The sequence below is a fragment of the Chlorocebus sabaeus genome, chromosome 4 (assembly GCF_047675955.1).
Source record: "Chlorocebus sabaeus isolate Y175 chromosome 4, mChlSab1.0.hap1, whole genome shotgun sequence".
In the NCBI taxonomy this organism is placed as follows: domain Eukaryota; kingdom Metazoa; phylum Chordata; class Mammalia; order Primates; family Cercopithecidae; genus Chlorocebus; species Chlorocebus sabaeus.
The window spans coordinates 34,860,273-34,869,248 of record NC_132907.1 but is presented as its reverse complement, the minus strand read 5'-3'; the positions used below and the strand labels follow the sequence as shown (position 1 = coordinate 34,869,248).

Genomic DNA, 8,976 nt, shown 5'->3' with positions numbered 1-8,976 from the left:
TAAATTAGAGCTAGGAAGCCTGGTCATTGTGTGGGCTTGGACAGGTGATATAATTCGCTAGACCTATATTCTCAGGTACAAAATGAGGAGGACCCTGCCAGAGGATCAATCTTCAAAACTGCGACAACTCTGAAACTGTATGACTCTCAAGCTCTTTGACTTTCGACCTCACACTTGGATGTCATTTGTTGCTTTCAAAGATGGTTGGTTCCACTGTGGAAGACAGTGTGGTGATTCCACAATGATCTAGAACCAGAAATACCATTTGACCCAGCAATCCCATTACTGGGTATATACCCAAAGGATTATAAATCATTCTATTATAAAGACACATGAATGCATATGTTTATTGCGGCACTACTCACAAAAGCAAAGACATGGAATCAACCCAAATGTCCATCAATGATAGACTGGATAAAAAAATGTGGCACATATACACCATGGAATACTATGCAGCCATAAAAAGGAATGAGTTCATGTCCTTTGCAGGGACATGGATAAAGCCAGAAGCCATCATCCTCAGCAAACTACCAAAGGAACAGAAAAACAAACACCACATGTCTTCACTCATAAGTGGGAGCTAAACAATGAGAACCCATGACACAGGGAGGGGAACAATACACACCAGGGCATGTTGGGAGGCAGTGAGGGGAAGGAGAGCATCAGTATAAACAGCTAATGCATGCGGGGCTTAATACCTAGGTGATGGGTTGATAGGTGCAGCAAACCACCATGGCACACATTTACCTATGTAACAAACCTGCACATTCTGCACATGTATTCCAGAACTTAAAGTAAAACAAAATTTAAAAATAAAGATGGTTGGTCCTTCCCCTGGTAGATATAAACACAAACACAAAGCAGCACAAACATGAGCAGGGAGTGTAAACAAGAAAGAAGTGGTGGGGGAAGAAAGTGAGAGAGAAAGAAGGAAAAATGAGGCAAGAGAGACAAAAACCCAGAGACAAGGCAGGGAAAGGGTGGGGAACAGGGTGAGGAATTTAGAGAAAGAGGAGAGAATTTGGGAAAACAGAAGAGCGTATACAGTAAGAGAGCTAAAGAAGAGGTCTAGTTAATAGTACACGACCAATTATAGGGTAAAAAATTTTAAAATTCTTGCATGCATTTTCTGCATGTCAACAAATACCTACAGGTGTTAGTTTCTCTCCAGAAAAGAAAAAGCAAAATACTTGGATATTGAAGTGCTAATTTTAAATGTCTATAAAAATTTGTGAGGGAACAAAGGTATTTTCTATTATGAATTTACTAAACAGTAGATGACATTTTAAGCCATCATATGTTATCAATAAAAATTAGCACAAGAGAAATTCTAGCACAGGGCCCAGGATATAGTAGGCAGCAATATGCCTTAGAGAGAGAGAGAAGGAAAATGAGAGACAGAAGAAGGCTCTATTTTAAAATGACATAAATCATCTTCCTGATCTTGAAGACTAATGGAAATGGGGAGAAAGGATAAAATATGCCCATGTAAAATTGCCTAGACTCTGAACAAGCAGCAAGTACAAACCACGGTAAAAAGTTAAATAACCAGAACTCAATTAACTAGAATTCTCAATTTGCTAGAACACATCCACACACCTTTACAGTCCAGTATTCAAGGAGACAACTTTACAAAACATAAAAGATTTCAATGTTTATGAAATAATAATAGCAATTACCACCACACCATTAGCAACTCCCTAGGAATGTCTCTGGAGAACAGTCACATCTAGTACCTACAGCATTAGCGTCCAGAGAACAATAACCACTGTTGTTCAACATGCAGACCAGGAGGCCATGCAAGGACCTCTGCGATCAAGCCTAGTTACTCAAAGTAGTGTATGCACTTCATAGTCAATGTGAGTTGACTGCTCTAAATGGTTTGCCACTGGAGAGTTTGAAATGTCAGCCCATGCCTAAAATTTTTGGAGCCGGGGTCTCCAGCCAGTAGCCCACTCCCTTCTCTTCTCTTTCCCACCTTCAGTTCTTTTCCGCAGTGAGGAGCCTTGCACACACTCCTGAGGACACCTCAGCCCACACATCTAAGATTCATACACAGCCCTACACTCTTTGGTCCTAGGAGTGCTCAACACAAGTGGTACCACTGGGAGATGAGAACCCAAGAGAGATCCATGTAGGCCCTGGAAGTCATCTTGGGATCACTTAGGCAGGAATTGTGGGGTACCAAGTGGTTTAGAAGAGGGAATGGGGTGCTTTGGATTGACAATATCCACATGGCTCTGCAGAATCCTCTCACCATAAGGCATGGCACAGTGAAGGAAGACCAGCAGGGCCCTCTAAAGCAAGTGACATGAGGCAAGAGCCTCTTTCCCCAGGTTTAAGGGTGCCACTGTTAATATGGCATTTCTGCCTTAACCTGGGTTCACCAGGAAATCTAATTAGCCATATCTCATTCCATGCAGCCAGACTGAATAGTATTTGGTTGTGCTATACAGTCAAAATAAACAATGTAAGCACTAAAATTACTATAACTCAGGTGGTCAAATGATTTTGGTTTTAATACCTGGAATCTCTGCCCAATTAGCACAAGAGGATGCATTTTCTTCAGCAATAAACCCCTAAACTCCTCATGCTACTACTTAAGAATAAACTAGCACAAAGAGAACCTTTGCTCTCAGTGACCAAACAGAGAGTAAAGTTTTTGTCTCAACTTCTCCCTCCTTACTCTCAGTCTACAAAACATCATGCAAAGTTGACCCAAGGCCAGAAGCCAAATTTAATGGTCAGCCTTCTCTCTTGTTCTCTCTTCTTGTAACACCTCATCCTGACATAACCGAGTTAAGATCCACTTTCCCAAAACAGTGTCCTATACCTCTGTTCCCCACTCTCTACCACCTGATTTTTTTTTTCATATCTTTTTGGGCTTTAATCTGGTTATGGTCAACTAACTAAGAGAATAAACTACTTACCATATACCAGTGAGCTATTGAGTGTTATCAGTCGAATAGGTCATCTACCCAACTTAATTAACATTGCAAAAATGAAGTCAGAGCAGTGGAGGGACACAAGTTCCTTGGAACACTTCGAATAAATTGTACAGCCTGCTTGACTGAGAGACCACCACATATAGACACAGTACAAGGAATATATAAAAGAGACAAGAGACTTGTCCTAATAGATTTGCAGTACAGCTGAGAGACACAATCTACATAAAATGGAAAGAGCTTTAATAATATTATAAAATAACACAAGGATACAAATCAATGAGTTATAAAGCCTTTTTCCCTCCTGTTTTCTAATGTACTTCCAAAAGTCTCATCTGCCATAAGCTTTCCCTGAAATTTTGATTAGAGTTAGACGACCTGGCCTGAATAGTAAAAGAAACAACTTGGAAGAATTTAGACACATTTCCTTCCTTCTCTGCTTCCTCATGTTTCCTGTCCTTAGAACTTAGGCCTTTTGAAGGATGTTTGGAAGTGTTCCCTGCATGTCCATGTGCTTCTGCTACCTCAGTCTTATTTTTATTACCATAATATATCAGGGCCCTCAAGAGTTATCTTTATTCTTCCTATGTAAGAGTGAATAGTAATTTCATTTCAGTTTTTCCAGCTGCTCCTTTATATTGTTCTGTCCCATGACTTCAAAAAGATAGGAAACCCTTGAAGTCCTAGAATCCTAGACTCGGAGTCAGAAAGCACACATTCTAATTCTAGTTCTAGTGCTTAGTAGCTGTGAGAAAGTGTTTAACTCTTCTGAGTCTCAATGCCATCTGTAAGATGCGGGCCTGTTTCAGCAAATACCAAATCAAATCCCTTTCTGTGAAAGCAAACAACACAGTGCTGCTTAATAGGCATAGTTGATGTGAGCACTTGTGGCAGATATTCTCTGCTTTGGAATTTATCTGAACAAGATCCGATTCATTTGTTTATTCAGTTAACAAATATTTTCTTGAGCACCTAATGTGTATCAGACTCTCCACTGAGCACTTATCAGAACCACTGGAGCTATGAGCCATCCAGTTGCTACTGGACATTTCTTTTTTCAAACTACCACTTTTCTAGTGTTCTTCCTTTTGGAGAATAGTTAAGAATGTGTGTCACGGCTGGGCACAGTGGCTCACGCCTGTAATCCCAGCACTTTGGGAGGCCAAGGTGGGTGGATCACTTGAGGCCAGGATTTTGAGACCAGCTTGGTCAACATAGTGAAACCCCGTCTCTACTAAAAGTACAAAAAAATTAGCTGGGCATGGTGTCACGTGCTTGTAGTCCCAGCTACTCAGGAGGCTGAGGCAGGAGAATCACTTGAACCTGGGAGACAGAGGTGGCAGTGAGCCAAGATGGCACCACTGCACTCCGGCTTGGGCAACAAAGTGAGACTTCATCGCAAAAAAAAAAGCAAAAGAAACAAACAAAGAATGTGTGTCATGTTGCTTGCTTAAATTCTATTTGTAGCATTTTGGAATGAAGTGTGTCCCTCTCCTGGCTTCATTATACATCAAAATTCCCACAGTTAAAGTTTTTTCAAGACTCATAAGTCGGCAGAGTCGCTAAGAAATTCTCCCTTGGGCTTGATATAAGAGAATTAAAATATATCTGGACTTCATCAAGTGTGGTCTTTCAGTCTGTCATGAGAGGCTGGAGTGGCTAGGGATAAATTAAATGATTAAGAATGAAAGTTTCCAATAGTGTAAGGAGAGATGTGGTTGTGAGCAGCACATCAAGATAATGAGTGGGCGCACGCACCGCACACCAGGACCCGCGGATATTTATGCTGCAATCCATAGGTGCACCTCCTCGATATGCCACCTCTGAAAACCAAAAATGTAACAAGCACATATCAGAATAGTCATTCCTGCTCATTTGAGTTCCTAGTTACAGCCAAATAAAAGAAGACTAGTTTCTTTAAAGCTCGAAAACAAACAGCACCTTTCCAGGACAAGTAACTAAAGTGGTTTGATTTTGGTGTAAGTTTGTGTGTGTGTGTGTGTGTACACATTTAGTTTTATTGTAACAATGCAACTTGTACTTTTCACATTTAAAACTGAGCATCATCTTTCCTTTACAGTGAAACAAAAAGGAAATTTAAAAATAAGTAGGAACAAAATTACAATAGAGAGCGTCAATTCCAAATAGGATCCCACAGGTTCTGCTGATTCTTCCATTGAGTGGCAGGGCTAAAGTCATCATTAGAAGAAAATTTATTTTAAAACTGCCTTCTTAAACTACAAGGATGTCTGTCAAATATCACAACAAACATGCCAAAGGAGAAGCCGTGTTGTCAAAATGCACACTTAACCCACCCAAATATCTCAAATCCACCCTTTGCTGACCTTCTATAACCCCCCCTTTTTTTTTTTTTTTTTAGTTTTTTTCTCTTTTTTTAAACAAGAGAAAATAGATACATGTTGGTAAATGCTAACTGTCCATATTCATATAGAGACACTGTGTACTCTGTAAGCCCAATATACAGAGAAAGGAGGGGAAAAACTAGAATTCTGTGCACTACTACACAGGGGCCTAGCACCCTCCAGCTTCCAGCAGAGTGAAGGGAGCAGGTTTTTCTTATTTCCCACAGACCTCGGTGGTATTGATTCCATACAGTTTTTTTTTTTTTTTTTTTTTTTTTTTTTTTTTTTTTTTTTGAGACGGAGTCTCGCTCTGTCGCCCAGGCTGGAGTGCAGTGGCCAGATCTCAGCTCACTGCAAACTCCGCCTCCCGGGTTCCCGCCATTCTCCTGCCTCAGCCTCCCAAGTAGCTGGGACTACAGGCGCCCGCCACCTCGCCCGGCTAGCTTTTTGTATTTTTTAGTAGAGACGGGGTTTCACCGTGTTAGCCAGGATGGTCTCGATCTCCTGACCTCGTGATCCGCCCATCTCGGCCTCCCAAAGTGCTGGGATTACAGGCTTGAGCCACCGCGCCCGGCCTCCATACAGTTTTTATTCAGACAGAAAGGGATAAAAATGAATTTCAAACAGAAAGGGGTAGAGACGCTTTTCCCATTGTATTCTGCTCAAGGTATTTCCCCCAAAATAAGTTGAGAACCATGGTGTAGAGAAAAGAGACCTCAAGAACAGGGTGACAGAACACAAGAGGAAAAAGAAAAGACTAGAACTTGCTCCCAGGGACTGGAGAATTTTTTTTTTTTAAAGGATGGTTGGAATCTATCAGTGTTCTAATGTTCTTTTCCTTCATCCTTCTCTCCTTCCTCCCCTTCATCATCATCATCTTCTTCTTCACCTTCATCTTCGTCTTCTTCCTCAGTATCTGTTTATCCTTCCTCCTCTTCATCATCATCATCATCTTCTCCTTCTCCTTCTTCATCATCCATATCAGAAACCAAGTAGTACTCTAATGAGCTGGAACAAATATCATCTTTGGTGACCTCTCCTAACTCATCAGCACCGGCATCAAAATGGTCAGTAAACCAGGTAAAGAAACTCTCTGATTCCTCATGCTGCCTCTTCCTGCCGGCTTTATTCTGCGTTTGACTTGAACGTTTCATCAAATCCTTTCCAGATTCCCACACTTGATTTCAGTGGTCTTTGAAGATGGATCACCACTCTCATTTAGATGAAATTCTTTGGAGAGAACTTTATTTTCAAAGTAAGGATTTTCATCAAAATAAAAATCTATTGTGTAACCTGATTTAATATCTTCAAATTCTGTCATTTCAACTCTGGTCAAATAACGCAGTGCCTCTTTGTCCTCCTCCAGCAGTGCAGACGTTTGTGAATGGTTGACAAATGTTGTTAGCCCAAAATTTGGGATTTTGGCGATCAGTTCTGACATCGTCTGAAAAAATGGTTGGCGGAGTTTGTCATCTTTCTGTTCTACTTTCAAAATCTCCTCACTGGCTTGTTCATTAAGTCTGTCTATTTCATTTTGTACTTCATCAACGCATTCAATTGCTTCTTGCTGTTCTTTTTCTCCCTTCTTCAGCAAGCCTGCAGAGGCCGATATCTCCTCTGGTCCCAGAGAGGCATTCTTGGTTTCTTCTTTTGAGGTGGGAGTGGAGACTGGCATTTGGGGGCCATGCTGCTAGGGAAGTCCAAGAACCAGACCATGAGTCTCCTTGCTCGTCCAGAAGCAGGCAGAACACTCTGGTATAAGACTTATTGGTTAAAAGTAAGCAATAACACATGGGTACTTGAAGGATCCCTTAACACTATTAATTCTATTCTTAATTAATCGTATAAATGTCCATTCGTAATTTTATAAATGCAGAACCATTTATAAAAATGGAAAAGCCATAGCTGTTTGGACCCCCAAGGAAGCTAATCAACCCACCAAGATAGAGCAGGAGTTTGTAAACACACCTTTGGCGTAATTGTTTGACAATTTATTACATAATAGTTAGTTCTTTAACAAATGGCTTTTATTTTCCCTGATCTACATTAATATTAGAAGCAGAATGAGTGCTCTCAAAAAATGGGAGAAAAATGCAGAAAAAACATTATTTTCAACTTTTTCTCTTCAAACACCCATATTCTCCATATGCTTATGATGGGTGAGAGAAAGAAGAAGAAAATCAAGCCTCCCGGGGAATACACAGCTGGGGGGAATCCCTGCCCCAAACATGCATAGGCAGGGCTACCATGTTGCACAATCCCACTCATACTCTTGGTGAAATTTACCTCCAGGACCGTGCGATGCACAATCTGCCTGCTGTGCATGGGGACTCTATCTACAGGCACCCAATAATCCATGAAGAGGAAAGTGCACCTAGCCCGGGGAAATAATATTGTGTTGCCCTACAGGTTAGTTCAATCCAAAGGTAGTCAAGGAAAAGGAAGAGAAAGTGTTCACTGACTTTAATAATTATTCAAGATTCAGAAGTACCTGGGAATTATAAAATATTTGATTCTGTAATCACATCAGAGGAAAAACTTTCCATTTGACTGATTCTCCAACAAACCAAACCACAGAGGAAATGGCTGAGCAAACATTTTCCTACCTTCATGCTCACACACATGGTGGAACATACCAGCAAACAAAAAAACGTTCACCAGATCTCAATTGATGAAACACACTGGGAAGAGGTGCCTTCCCTTTGGTTGACCTTAAAAACATTAACTCATATAGTTTAAGTTTTTGTTTCAACCTGCAAAATAGAGTTGTTACCTTAAATATATGACATTTAAAGACAAGGGATTTCTATCAAACCAGATGAAGAACATGCTGGACCTCAGGCTGGTGACCAAGCATTATTCACATGTGAAACGTTCTTAACCCAAAACTTCAGAATGGCTTAGGAAGCTGGCTTTACTGAGATGCTCAAGGATGTGTTAGAAGCAGGATCTCTGAAAAGCAGGAGTGAAAAGGACAGGACCACTCTAGGGCCAGGTATCCCTAATCAGGGGGCTGATGCTTCAGAATGCCCTCTCCTGCCCCCCTCCAGCCATGCCTCTCCATGGAGCCAGCAGTCTGCAGGGCTGTGATACACACCCACCTGCAGGAACAACTTCCCTTCTAGACTCTTCTCCAGGTACTTATGAGCCTGGAATTTCCTGCCCCAAGTGGTCCGAAACCAGCTTCCAGGGCCTGTGTGAGTCTTCACCCTTCCAAAGCAGATCAACTCACAGGTGTGCACACCCCTAGGCCTGAGGGGTGTTCATGGGTAGCTGGTGGAATTGGGTGCGAATAAAGTTAAATGAGCAGGCTGGCTCATCCACACACATTCTTACAAGGATCCTCAGGTTGCACAGTGGAGCCAGGGCAAGAAGAGAAGGAATAGGTTATGGAATAGGGGGGTGTCTTGTCCTGGGCCCTCAAATGTTAGGAGTGAACCTATAATGGGATATATCATATAATGAAATGAGTACTTCAGTGATCCAAAGAAAAATCTCCTCTCTCTGTTTCGTATCCTCACGGTGACCACATAAACGGATTATCTCAACCAGGACACTGGGCAGCATGAAAGGTATCTTAACTAGATAGGACACCAGCTCAACAGGTGAGGTCAGAACTGTCTTGCAAACTAGGATATAAAGTCATCCCAGCTACACCAAACTGTAGA

General features: G+C 41.4%; 1 pseudogene; it reads right to left on the bottom strand.

The window, feature by feature from the left end:
- Nucleotides 1-5,674: 5,674 nt before the first annotated feature.
- LOC140711574 (protein SET pseudogene) lies at nt 5,675-6,994 on the bottom strand (annotated as a pseudogene).
- Nucleotides 6,995-8,976: the final 1,982 nt, after the last annotated feature.